Here is a 14,641-nt window from a genome sequence, read left to right as displayed (position 1 = left end):
TAAATGTTAATGTCCCAGGATTGTTAAGCTTTAATTGTTAAATGTTGATGTCCTAAGATTAACTGTTAGTCAAAGCTTGTACCCCTTCTGGAACCTACCCTGTCACTGTCTGCCCCTCCTTGGGGTATCACTTCTGCTGCTCCCAAGAGGCTGTGCGCCCAAGGCTACATGCAAATTCGAGACATCCAGAATTGTTTAGGAATAAAAGGACCCCAAGAACAACGAGCCAGTGTAAACCTAAGACTGAAAATGACATTTTTGAGTCAGCAAAACAGTGAAGAACATCAAATCAGCAACCAGAGTGTTCTTTGTCTTGTTGCTATGACTTGAATAGCAGCTGACTACCATGACAGCCCTAGGCGAGGATTTGGTTTGATGTGGTGTGGGTGGGAGCCCTGGGGGAGCTGGGGGGCAGAGCTGAGCTGGTGTTGTCCTTCAGGCTGTGCTGTGGGAGCAGCATTGGTGTGTGTGACCTCCTGGGGCCCCAGGTGGAGCTGTGATCAGTGAAGGCTTTTGAAAGGGAGTTGGTTGTGGGCGGTTGGGGGCACCTCTGGGGCTCGTGGAGGAGAGCTGCCCCTGCAGAGGAGCTGGGAGCAGGCGGCTGAGCTCCCTGTGGGGACAGCTGGTGGAGCTGGAATGTGAGGAGAGGTGAAGGAGCACCAGGAGTAGGTAAGAAAGCGGTGATGGGAGTAAGGTGGGGGGGGCAGGTGGCGAGGAGTGGGACCGGGGCTGGTAGCCCGGAGCCCTGAAGTGAGGGAGGTGTTGTGAGCACTGAGGTTCAGAACTCCTGTAGGGAGGCCGGCCACGAGGGAAGTGAGAGAGGCCTAACAAGGCCCTGAGGAGTGGGTGAGCCATCTCCTGGGGACAAAGGAAGGCCAACACACACTGTCTTTTCTATTCCCTCCACCCCAGGTCCCCTGGAGATCCTTAATGTGAGCTGGGAGGCAAAAGGGGTAAGGCCTCCCTTGTAAAGGCTACGTGGCTGGGTGGCTCTGAGCATGTGGAGGCCCAGCCATGAGTGAGAGTCACACACAAGGATCCATGCTGCTCCTGTAGGCCTGGTGTGAGTGAATTCCATCCTTGCCCTAATAGCGTGTTCCTGGGGAGAAAGGAAATCTGTGTGTAAAACTGAGTAGGTGAAGAGAGTTTTAAAGAGGCTTAATTCCTGCATTGGATGTCTAGAGGTTCCCGAGTTTAAGGAAAGGGTAGATTTCTAGTTCAACAGTTGTGTTGCGTGTCTGTAGTTTTCTGTTTGGGTAAGGGCACCTTAAAATTTTAGTAAAAGCCTGACTTGAGTTACTAGGTAGTGATTTTCTGTTTAGGCAAAAGGAATAGATACCAGAAAGCGTTGGAGAAAGGCAGAGAGTTGCCAGAAAGGAAACCGGAAGAAAGTAAAGAGTATTCCACCTAATTGCTCTCTTGTACAGATACTGCATTAATGGGACACTCGGGAGGCCACCAACGGTCTAGACCAAATAAAACTGATTTTTTATTGTCCAGAAGTCTGGCCTAACTTAGACCTACAAGGGGAGTGGCCTTGCTATGGAACACGGGATCCGTGGATGTGTTCTCAGTTAAATCTATTTAAGAACCTGAGAAACTCTGGACATGGAACAGTTTTCCTATGCAGCCTGTTGGGAAAAAAAGTGCCACAGTCAATGAAAATCAAGCAAACTACAAAAGCAAAAAGAAAGGGGGAAGATAGAACTAGTAGTAGATGGTGTCCCCTCGATTACTTATCTTTCTCCTTCTGGTTACCCAAAAATGCCTCAACCCCTCTGCCAATTGCCCCAGGTCTCCCCTTGGGCACTTCAGTTCCCCCTTCAGTCTCTTCTGTTGAGCCCTCGGTGTCATTCCTTTCAAGACCCGCAACCGCTTTGATCCCCCTACTGCCTCCTCCTCACTCCCCTGTCCCAATCTCAAATCCCTCACCCACTGCAGCAATTCCCCTTCTGTTCTCCCTGATGTGGGTGTAGTCTGCCTCCCTCAGACTTTCCAGCAGTACCCTCACCCATCACAAGTGCATCCTGCACTCACGAGCACTGTGGTCTTGTGCCATCAACTTCTCAAGTTACTGATGGTGAATGTCATTTTAGGTGGCCATAAAGAAAATTAATCTCCACCAACTGAGGAAGAGGGAACTAAAAGTTGATGAACTTAGGGTCATCAAGAAGAATAGGAATCCCAACCTGGTCAAATATTTAGACTGGTGAGTTGTTGTGCTTTTGTTCCATGACTGTTTGTTTACATACTGCAAACACACAAGGTAAAACCCCACTTTGGTCCCCGGCAGAAAAGACAGCTGTTATTATTAGTAAATTGTTATTGTTCTGCTCACCCTCACTATGGATGGGAAGAGAGTGGATCTTGTCTGCATGAGTTTTCCCTGGTCCACGTAGTTTAAAAATTGTTCCAAAAACTGGATTAACTGTATCTTACTAAATCAATAGCCTGTAAATTCACTGCCACCCCATTGTTTTGGGGCTTGGTTGTTTCACGTGTCTTCTTACACGTGGATAAACTAACAAGGATTTCCCTTGGATTGTGTTCCCTCTTTTCCATTACTGTGCATGCCAGGAACACTAGGCGCTTTTTTCCAGAAACACACAGTGTGACTGATCTGTTAGTAAACTGCATTTTTCCCTTGCTGGTCATCTAACACATCTCTTTTTCCCAGATGTGTCGTTTTCCTTGAGCCAGCAGAGAGTGCAAACACTACACAGCCTAGAGGGAATGTCTATTCCTTTTATTCTGTTCTCATCACAAAGAGACCCAGAAACAAAGAATCAACCCATATCTTTTCCAAACAGCAACGTAGTCATGCATGTTCATATCCATGCCCTTGTTTCCTTCTTTCAGCTACCTTGTGGATAAGCAATTCTGGCTGGTGATGGAGTACATGGATGGAGGCACTCTGAGCAATGTCATCAGCTGGACCTTCCTGTCTGAAGATGAGATGGCAGCTGTCAGTCACCAGGTCAGGAATCCCACCTGTGCTTCCAGGGCCTTGGGCAGGATTGTCTGGGAAATTGGGGCTCAGAACTGGAGAGATTTCATGTGCCAAGCTTTGTTTCTGTGTTGCTAGAATGCTATGGGGAAGCTAGAGCATCTCAAGTCAATTGTCTACCAGTGCCCCAGAACTCACTGTACTCTGTTCCTGTACCCTTATCTCCTGCTCTTGTATCCTCACTCTGTCTCTTTGTATTTGCTGTTCTCCACCCTACCTCTCTAAATGTTTACCTCCAGCCTGTGTGCACTGCATTCCTTGCCTGGGAAAGCAAAGGTGCTGCTGGCAGGATTTGAAACAAACGGCAAAGAGAAAAGAGAGACTCTTTTCTCACAGTCCTCAGCTGAAGAGGATAATAGTGCACCCAAAGTGCTGTTGGATTCTGAGCACATCCACTGCAGGAGCAGGCATTCTGGCTGGTCTGCAGGGGACGGTCTACAACAGCAGTTGCTGTTGCTCTTTCAAAAGCTGACGTGCCTTTCCTTAGAGAGGTCCTGCTCTGCTAGTGTTGGAGCAGCATGCTCTTCCTCTCAATGGCACAGTGTTCTGCCATGATTCCCTATTCCTGTGGAAAGGAAGTGATTTGGAGTTGTTTCCTTTCTTGTGGGATGAACTCCCATCACTAATTTTTGCCTTTTCCTCTTTCTGTTTCCTTTCCCAGTGCCTGCAAGGCCTGGATTTTCTACTCAAAATATGTGTGATCCATCAAAATGTGAAGAGCCGCAACATCCTTCTCAGAAGCGATGGCTCTGTCAAGCTGGGTCAGTATATTCTTGGTCAGAGGCAGCATTCCAGGGATGTGGGGTTTTGGGCTGCTATGAGTGACTTCCAGCTCCCCAAAAATGGTGCTGGTAGCAGTGCAGGGGCCCCTGCTCTGAGCTGAAGGCACAGTTGCAATGTGCACAGAGGTATGATAAGGAGCCACAAGCAGTCAAGAGTGGCGTTGGTCTGTGTGTGTCTTTTCCAGAGGGAGGGAGATACTATCTAAACCTTCAGGGGAATAAAGGCAACTGCTGTGAGCAGCATTTAAAAACCTAGGTTATTTTTGGAAGTGGACATTTCCCTACTCCCTTGGCTAAATCCCCACTGACAGTTCTCCAGGACATTCATCAACAGCACATTCTCAGAGTGAGAGTGGGGAATTCTTTTGCCTGGTTTGCTAATTTGAGCTGGCTTTCATGGTGTGTTGTTTTCTCCACAGCTGATTTTGGCCTCTTAGCTCAGCTCAGCCCTGAGCAGAGAAGACAGGACTCAGTGGCCAGCACTTCTGGGTGGATGTCACCTGAAGTCCTGACAGGTCAACAATATGGCCCTAAACTGGATATATGGTCTTTTGGAATTGTGGGCATTGAAATGGTGGAAGGAGAAGTTCCCTACTGGAATGAAACTGCTGTGTGGGTAAGGTGCAAAGACTTCCTGATGCCGCTGTCTTTCTCACCTGTGCCATGTTGTGTGTGCCACTGGACAAAATCCCATTGCCATCTGCTGGCACCCCTTCCACCATGGTCCCCTTGTAAAATGTCCCTTGCACATTTTAGCACATGTGCTGTAGTTTTGGTAGCATCGGAAGGGAAGTGGCAGGGAACTAGTTCAGCTACTTGCCACTTTGGCCTCCAGCCATGCCTGCTATTTCTTATTTGCTTTTTGAGCCCTGTTGGAGCTCTGTTTCTGAAGGAAAGGATTTTTTCAGTGAAATAATTAGATATGTGATAAATGTCCTTCACATTAGAGGTTGAATTATCCTAGTTTCAATTTTATAGGGAAAGTAAGAAACAAAAAAAGAATAAGAAAAAGCAGAAGGAGAAAGAGAAGGAAAATGAAAACAGAAAGGGAAAGGACAATCACCAAAGCCATCTCCAAGCAGTTCTGCTATCCGTTTCCTTTTCTGAGCAAGAAGAGGACAAAAACTTAATGAGCTTTATTTTATGGCCACTGTGCTTAAGGGACCAAGCAGCACTTCCAAGATGCCTTTCATGTAACTACCCTTGGAAATAGTAGTGTTAGATAACACAGTCAAGTCCCTCTTCCAAAAAGCCTGTTCAGCTGGTGTGAATCCTTAGGGAAACACACTTGCTTTTGCTGAAGTAGTTCCCACTAACGAGGTCAGTCAATGAAATCACCTGCCAAGGCAACAACCCCTGGATGTGGGAGAAGCTGTGGCTGCTTTGGGTTTTGGGGATTTTGTTGGTATAACAAACTCATCTCCGCCTCTCTGCCAGGGCAGAAACTGCAACTGCAGAGTGGAGGTTAAAAAAGGACATCTGGGAGAGCAGTTAGAGATGTGAAAGAAGCAGGTGGAGCCTCGTGTTTCCTTTTTGTGCAGCCTCAGCTCCTGATAGCCACCGGAGGGAGACCAAAGCTGCAGCAGCCCGACCTCTTCTCTCCTTTGCTGCGGGACTTCCTGAGCTGCTGCCTGCAGACAGATGAGGCTTGGCGCTGGACTGCCAAGGAGCTCCTGCAGGTAAAATGTGAAGGGGCTGCAGGTGAAACAGTGTGCCAGGGATGGGCTCCTCCTCCACTCAAGTCCAAGGCATCAGATGAGCCCTCCACCTCCCCACATCTTCATCTTTCTATGAACCAGAGGAATCCTGATTGAGCCTGTAAAGCACTGACCTTGGAAAGTCATTGTTCCTTGTTTATTGTTGGTAATTTCTTCTTTGTTTCTTTGGGCAGTATCTGTTGGTGGCATCAGTCGAGCCTACTTTCTGCCTGGTGCCACTGCTTGTGAAGAAGAGGATGGTAGAGGGGAGACAGATAATCATCTGTGGACCATTTCCTCCACCAACCAGTCTACGATTTTAGAATAGGACTGTAGTGTAGAATTGTAGAGTAGGTTTGTAGAGTAGGAATTATATAGAAGAATTGTAGAGTAGGATTGTATAGAGGAGATGAGTCCCTCTGCAGACATCCCTGGGAGGGCCACCTGGCACTTTCTTTGAGATAAGAGAAACTACTTGTTTACAATGACTTGTGTTAGAAAATACGTAAGCTGCTCTTCTTTTTGGAATATTATTGGTTAGGTTTGATTCTTTTATCATTGGTTATTCCAACAAAAGATAATGTAGTTGGCCAAAATGCGTTAACCCTGTTTTTCATTGGTTTACTTGTGATCCCCCCAAACCCTGTAAAATTCCATGTGTGATTCCCCCATCTTTGGATTTGTAGCCTGACCCCTACACAGATGATAATAAAGCCTGTGGGAAAAGTCTGAGCTGCTTTCCTAGTCTTTTTATGCCATCTGGAAACTCTAGGTTTCTGTGAGAAACCATGAAGCTGCTAAGTGCCTGATAGGCCAGAGCTCACAAACCTTGTAGCTTTCACCTGTGCAAGAGCAACAGGCTGGGGGGCACAAGAAAAAGTGGATTGTAAATCAGTGTTTTCTGAAACGACAACCCCTCTGGAAGATCGCTTTCTTTCTCAGTGTGTGTCAGCGGATGAAATATTCTAATTTTTGACTGAAATATTTTCTTGAGGGACATTTAGATCTGTATTAGAGGAGCTTCACAGAATACCACCATATCCTGAATGGGCCTTTGGAGTGAGGCCCTGGACTGTTCCACAATGAAGGTAAGATAAAACTCAGGAACTGGGGACATTGACCAAGCACAAGCTTAGCACCTCTGGGCAGGAGACAACAGCCACAAGGCTATCAGCTGCCAGGCTCGCACAGAGCCTCACCCCAAAGGGTGGGCAAAGAGAGAAGCTTTGGGGGTGTGTTGGAAAGCCTCTGGTGAGAGGCTCAGGGACCACCCATCCTCCCATGTGCAGACCAGACTCACTGTGGGGTCCTTCACCCAGGGGAAAGTTCATCCACAGCAGAGGGGCTGACAAAGCCCGTGTCACCAGCTGACATGAAGTTGCTACATCAAATATATTCATTTCTTGCTTGCTTCCAGCTTTTACTGTTTATAGTCTGGAGTTGTTTTCTTATTTATTTTATTTGAATCTCAACATTTGCATCAAATTTGTCTGCAGTGATCTTGTCTTGATGTTTTAGGCTGGATTACATCTGAGTGAGTGCCATCAGAATTGAATTGTTCTTGTGTGCAAAGTGGTTTGCAAATGCGTGGCCTGACCCAGCCCTGCAAAGGGGCAGAGCCTGCCTGGCCAGGGTATTGCCTGTATTCAGGCTAGAAGGGCAAGAGAGATTTCCAGGCTTTGTTGTCCATCCTTACCTGTGTGTTCCCAGACACGCATCTAAATTTTCATTGGTATGGCAATGTGTCAGTATTAAAAATCAGCCACTGATGGGGTTTTTTCTGGTCTAAAGGAAGCTCCCCAGATCCTTACAGGGAATTTTTTGCTTAACTCATTCATTCCTTCCCCCCCCCCCCAAAAAAAAGAAAAAAGTTATTACAAACCAGCTTGTTAGTTTATGAGGGTCTGTGCAAGTGCCATCTCGTAACAATCCTGGTATAATATAATGCTGGTTTGCAGATGAATCCAGTAAAAGCCATATTTGAGATGTCTTTCCAGAAATGCTCATAAGCAGGAGATTTGTAGTGGGTACTTGGACAGGACCTGTAGGGTTTTTTGGGAAGTGGGTAAATGTGTTCTGCTGGTGAATCACAGGCATCCACTACAGACCTGCAATGTGGCATGAGCATGCTGGACCAACACCTGCCTCAGATGCAATGGGCATTTAATCATTGGCATTTTGCAGCACTTTTCCCTATGTCACATTCAACTATCTATGTAGAGGCTTGAGAGCTGGCCTGTAAGCCAAACTGAGTCAGTAGAAAAAACAGCAATTGATGAATTCTAAGCATATCCATAGCAAAGAAGAAGACAAGGCCATTAGCATGGAAACTGGTTGAAAAAGGTACATGAAGGATTTTTGTAGTTAGACTAGGTACATAAGGAAATGTGTACACCTGCCTTATTAAATTGGTGCAAAACTTTTGCCAAATATATTGACACTAACTGCTCTGCACCAATGAATATAATAAGCAATTGTGGTGTAGACAACGCCTTAGGATCATGCTTTGTTCAGAGTATATAAAGAGGAGAACACGCAGAATTAAGAGGACAAAGACACCATTGTAACTCTGCTCAAGTGTGTGAGTGTGTGAGTGTGTGTGTGTGTGTGTGTGTGTGTGTGTGTGTGTGTGTGTGTATGTGTGTGTTTGTGTGTGACGTCCAACCTGATGGCGACAACTCCCGCACGTGGTTTTAACAGCTGAAGATAGGATACCTGCTTTTGGTTACTCCTGCTATACAACCCAAGACACTTGTTAATTTACGATCTTTGCCTTGAGTGGTAGAAGGTGTAGAAGTTTGGACAATCCCATCCCCAAATCAGCTTGTATTGGAGGGTTACAGAGGAATGCATATGGGCTGCTCTGAGAGGTCAGCTGAAGCACCTCCCAGGACTGCTTGTAGATCTTGGTTTTCACCTTGTCAATGAGCCAAGGGATATCCAGATCTTTGCAAGTGTTTTGTAAAACACATTTACAAATGTTGGAGGCAAGGTATTTTAGTGGGTTTGAAAGAGAAATTGGGTGAATGTATCCCTAATGGAAACTGTTTTGTAGTTGTCTCCAAAATAATCTGTCACACCCAGTCTTTCTAGAGAGCCACAAAAGTTGATTTGTGCACAGACCTATGGGAACATGGAAGTCCAGTTTTTTCCTAAGTTTCTGGTTGTTAATATGTTCAGCTGACAGGGTAGAAGTGTGGCCAGCAATGCCATAACCTTCTTTTTGGGGAAGGATAGAAAAATGACTGAGGGAGGACAATATTTGGGTTCACTCAAAGGGAGCAGTGAATGCCTCTTTCTTCCCTGGAGAATATTTTGGAATTTCCTCAGTTCCCTCCATGCTAAGGATGATAAGCCCCCATACCTGAGACATCTTGGGGTGTTTTGTGCTTGAACACCTGAGCTGTTGCTGGCCTTCATTTCTCCTTCAAGTGAAGTTGAAGAAAATGTCACCTCTTAAACCCTGAGATCTGTGTCTTTTTGTGCCTGGAGCAGGGGTAATCCTACACATCTGGAGTGCCTTAGCACAAGGAACTCTGCTGTGGGGAGCATGAATGGGTAAATTCTGCTGGGGTGCCTGCCCTTGGCCTGGTGACTGCTGCTGCTTGGCAGAGTGTGCAATAGTGTTGCAGTCAAGAATGGACTGAGATGGAGGACTTCTCATGGTTACCCTTTCATGACTTATCTTTCCTTGCCTGGCCATTCTTCTAACTAATTCTACACAGCAGAAAGAAGTAATATTTTCATGATTTTAGAAGTGTAAGCTTCACAGTCTTAAGTTGAATCTAATTTCCCATCTAGTTCCTCATGCCTTGGGGCTGGCTTCCCTCTGGGGAGCTGGGTCAATTCTTTTGTTTTCTTTGACTCTGATTTGTTCTTTCAGCCTTGCCACTGCAGTACGACCTCCATTAGCAAAGTAGGTCCCATGTAACTGGGAGTGTTTTGCATAGATTTTGTACAGTTTCAGGTACAAAACGAGAACCTCTATTTGATGACATTCCCAATTGGATCCCTAACCTGAGTATTATTTCTCTTTATTATTACTTGAGGTACTTTTCTAGCTGTGTGTGTATGAAAAGGAAAAGCCTCTGGCCACAGAAAATGGGTCTACTAAACCTAATATATACTTGTATTCTTTTGTGTTGAGGTAACTTGGAAAAATCTCTTTGGCAGTCATCTCCTGCATTATTTCTTTTTTTTTTTATTTTTCTTTTTTTTTTTTTGTGATCTCTAATGGCAGTGTTTTGTAAAACTGTGCATTGTTCTGTAAGCAGACTCTACATTGCACTTGTCCCATTCCCTGTCAGCCTAACCCTAAGTAGCAGCTTTTCCAAATTGTCCTCTGAATCCTCACTACCCTAATGGGTTTCTCTATGTTTGTCTTCTATAGCTTGTGTCATTATTGCTTGAGACACTAATTTGTTGATTTGTTGTCAGCCACCACCCTTCCCCACTAAATCCGACATGTAGGGATTTTGCTAATGGATTGTTTTCATCCTGGTGTTCTGGGACTGATTTGGAAAGGTTGACAACTTTGGATAGAACTGGCAACAAGATGCTTTGTCCTGCCCCCTCTCTAGCAGTTTTGTCTGCTACTGGGTTTTGGATGTTGCCGGGTGTTTGTGTGTACTGGTGAGCTTTGCAGTGCATTATTGCTGCTTTAGCAGAGAACTGGGCACTCCCAGAACTGTCCATACTTGCTTGGAGGTCATGATTGCTTGTAGAAGGATTGAGGAACTTAGCAGGGTTCAAGGTAGGAGCTGTCTTTAGCACCATGCCTTTTGATCTTGCAATACCACCTGTTACTTTAAGATTCTTCTCAGGGATAACCTGTGTGGCACAGAAGCTGTCATTTTTTCCCCATTCATTTTCAAGTCTGTTCTATCAATGAGGACCATGGTGGCTCCAACTCTGAGGTGAACTGGCCATCCCTTGAGTAACTAGTTTAGGGTTCTTTTGAGAAATATGCTCCTTTCTACTGGGTTCATTCCTTCATTCCCAGTCTTGGAGCTAAATATGGAGCTGCTGTGCAAGGCAAAGGCACTCAGGGATGAACAGTGCAAAGGTTTGAGTCAAATGTGGTAACTCCTGAGCAGGTGTGGTCAGCAATGTCTTGTTAAGGTATTGAATGGTTGATGGACATTCCATAATCCAGTGAATTACCTCCTTGGATTCCTTTGGTGGTTCATACAAAGGCTTTTGCAATAGTCCATAACTGGGGATCCATAATTCCCACCATCCAGGCATTCCCAAGCAGGGACATAGTTGTCTTATAGATCTGGGCTCTAGTGTTTGACAAACTACTTCCTTCCTTACTGTTCCCCAAACTACACTGCCCTTGTGAGCGTGGCAGCCAGGACACCAGACATGGGCAGATATGGACATGGTCTTGAAGACAAAGACAAGATTTTGTGATATGGAAAAGGAGCTTGGATGGAAATATTCAACGCATTTTCAATGACACGCTTTATTCCCTCTCCCTGTAATGACTGCAAGAGAGTATTATTGCTGCCAGTTGACTGAAATCAGGAGTAAGATTGGCTAAGGAGAAGCTGGAAGTAAAAGGATCATAAACTGACTATAAACTATTTTTCCAGATGTGTCAATATAACTTCAATGGCCACCTGCAGTCAGCACAACTATCAGCCTGTGATTGTGTTCAGGGTCAGCACTGGCTCTTCCATGTCAGCTCCTCCTGCAGAGCCCATGGGGGCCTGTGCATGCTGCTGGCTTGTATCCTTTTAGGAGAAGGGGATGAGGAAAGCTCCAGGGGCTTTTGTCAAAGAGATGATATTTGAGTGAGCAGGTACGTGCTGGAAGCCTCACAGACTGACCGGCCCATGGCAGGATCGAGCAGTGCTGGCAGGGCTGCACCTTGCTGCCCTAGTGAGAGGTGTTCAGCTGCACCTTCACCCAGGAGACAGCCAAGTACAGCACTTTTGTGCAGAAACACTTAATTAGCCCTGCTTTGCACAGCTGCAGCAACTGGGGTGACCGGAGCGCCCCTTCCTGCTCTTGGAAATGAGCCGAGTCCCTTGTGGAACTGGGCAGTGCGTTCCTATGTATGCCCAGTGGGAATTCCCTCTGCCATGGGTGTGTCCCATCCAGCTCCTCAGTGACATCCCACCCAGCCTGGAACATGGAGCTGCCCGTTTCCAAGGACACGAGGCCATTGTCAGCAGCACAGGGCAGGACTGGTCAGACCCTTCCGTGGCTGCAGCGAGAGCGGAGGTGTCCGAGCGTTCAGCGAGTGCTCTTCCAGCTTGGTTGGATCTCACACCCGTTGGTCAAGAGGCTGATCCACACACTGAGTGGAGGTAAATATTTACAGTTCTGGGCAGAAAGGGGGGGCTCAGTGGCAAATTCACAAAGCCTGCACCATAAGCCCCAGAACATTTTAGTATTGATACATTTGAACCAGCAAAGCTCTTTGTGTTCATTGGCTGCAAGTTCCCGAGTTCTGTTCATAATTAATATTCTGTCTGTTCTTGGGTAACGATCCTCTTGCTTCTCCTGCTTAGGAGGAAAGCAGTGTATATGATTACCATACTGTTTATGATTAATTTAAGAAGCAATTACAAAGTTAATTAACTACATTAAGCGGGAGAAAATATAGGCTAAACAAGTAATGAAATGCTCCATAAATAATCCAGGCTGGTGGAAACCCATCAGCCCCTTCTTATAATTGTTCCCATTCTTCTGTAAAATGGACGTGTGGTCTTAGAGGAAACTTATTCGTTTAGCTGACATAAAAGGATGTGAATTTCAGGTGACTCCCTGCTCCTCTTCATGTCCAGTCCCTATCCTAAGCTCTGCCATTGCTGATGATTGAAACAGAAATCTCAGTGGAATTGTTTTGAGGCAATACTTAGTGCAAATGGCAGTGCCATGGATGAAGGATGAACAGTGTCACAAGCAAAATATTGAGGGATTTCTAAAGGACTGTGGAATATTGCTTTCACAGGTATTTGCAAGTGATATTCCTGTTTAAATAAAAGTCCAGGCAAATTCCAGATGAATAGATTTTAGCTTCACTTTCAGCCCATTTTGCTTTTAGAATGAAGCAGTTACATGGCAGTAGGCTGTTTTTGTTAAAAAATATGGTTTTGTTTACAGACATTTTAGTGAGTTTTCAGCTCCCTGTGGCACATTCTGTAGCAAATGATGAGTTCAGCCAAGCAATCCAAATTTTGTTACATGTCATTAACCTGGGATAAACTGTTTCCATGTCACATCTATGCAAATAAATACACCTAGAGCTGCGGAGAAGAGAAAGGGTTTTGGTACCTGTTCCAGACAAAATTCACCATTTGCAGTTGAAATTCTTCTTGGAGCTCACTGCAGCATGTGCTTCCTTAGTGTCAAATCAATGCCAGCGCTGGGTGCTGTCCCAACTTTGTGATCTTTTTGGGAACCACTCTCACCTGGTTTGTCAGCTGAGCTCTGGCCAGCCCAGTTGTCCTCAGGCACTTGATTTCAAGGGAAGCCTGTGCCTATAAATTCCAGCAACTGGGACAGGATGACTTGCTACTTGAGCACTTGTCTGCATTGGAGGTGAAGTGACAGTCGCTGTCTCAGGGCAGTTTTGTAGCCGGCTGCTTTCAGAGGGAGAATTGTGTCACAGCAGCTGTTTTTAGTGATGGGACAGCAAAAATTTTCAACTAGAGCTCTTGTTTAAAAGTAAGGGCCTGGTGAATCACCAGGAATGGAGTGGTGGCTGGAAGTTTTACAGAGCATTTCTTTTTTCCTTTTAGCCAAGTTCCAGTGAGGCATTGCACATTGGAATTGCGCAGGTTGTCAAATTGTATAACCCACTTGGAGGTATGGTTGTTTTTCATATTTTGTTCAACATCTGTAAGAATTTCAACTTGGCAATCTATTCTTGCAGCATATTCTTGGGCCAGGTGGTGTGTTCAGAGTTCCCAGCTATAGGTGGTTTGCCCTGAGGTCAGCCTTGCAATCTCTTGTCACTACATTCAGCCATTGGCCTGTTTTCCTCTTGGAAAGCCTGCCAGTCCTTCCTTGTCCCCATACTTGTCCCCATGCTTGATGGAATTTTGGAATTTTGGAATGTTTGGAATTTTGAGCATTGAGGTCCAGGTAGGGACTACCCAATGCACTTAAGTAACCTGCCTTGGTAACTAATGTTTTGGTTTTCAAGTGGACTTTGGGGTAGCTAGGCACTCTGTTTATGTGGTAAACCTTGGAAATTGACCAAAAATGACATTGAGGAAGTCCCATGCAGAATTTCATAAGGTCAAGATGGAAAATGTTACTTTGTCATGGTCAGTAAGAAGTAACGGTAGACACAATACAGTTTTGGGTTCTTTTCAAAGAAAGTGAAAGGCAAGTAATGATGTCATCTTCCCCACAGATTCCATAACTGTGCACAAAGCCCAGTGTGCTCTGGTGGTGCCATCTGTTGTTAACCTGTTCTGAGTAGTGTTTCCCCAAGGAGCCTGGCTCCAGGCAGACATGAGGTGGATATTCCCCTTCCAGGCACTCCGTGGTGCTGCCTGTAGCAGACAGCTGAATTAGGCACAGCCAGCTGCCCTGAGAAAAAGAGGCTCTCACCTGGCTGTGGCTGCAGTCACCTGCCTGCAGGGACATCCCTGCCACTGAAAGTGCAGCTCTTGCTCTGCCTTAGCTGAGTGCTGAGCATTTTAGGGCAGCAACATCATGGTATTTTGAGGAAATGAAACTAAACCTCCAAATTTGTTTTTATGGATCTTCTGTTTATCATGTGAATGATGATGATTTGTGTAACACTTGCTGATAGTTTACATAGATCCAAAGGGAATATTGAACATTTCAGCAATTGAGGTTGAAAACTGGCACTAGTGAGATAATTGTGGAACTTGGTCTGGATGGTTTTGCTTTGGGCTGGCACTGAGAAACTCAGGTGAGTCAGGTGTGGTTGCTGGTAGGGTACAGGGTGCCCTTGCAACATGCTCCATGCAGTACCAGTTAGGGATTGGGCTTTGTCACAGAATGAGAGAATACGCTTAGCTGGAAGGGATTCACAAGAATATGCAAGTGCAGCTCTGTGCCCAAGAATTCCATCATAAGTTTAAATCAGCTCTCTTGCCTGGTCCCAATGACATTTCATTTCTGTTTTCTTTTCCTTTGGGTAAGCAAGCAGACATCAAAAGCAC

Source organism: Cinclus cinclus, chromosome Z, assembly GCF_963662255.1.
Source record: "Cinclus cinclus chromosome Z, bCinCin1.1, whole genome shotgun sequence".
Classification (NCBI taxonomy): Eukaryota; Metazoa; Chordata; class Aves; order Passeriformes; family Cinclidae; genus Cinclus; species Cinclus cinclus.
Note: the sequence above shows the minus strand (reverse complement) of the source record.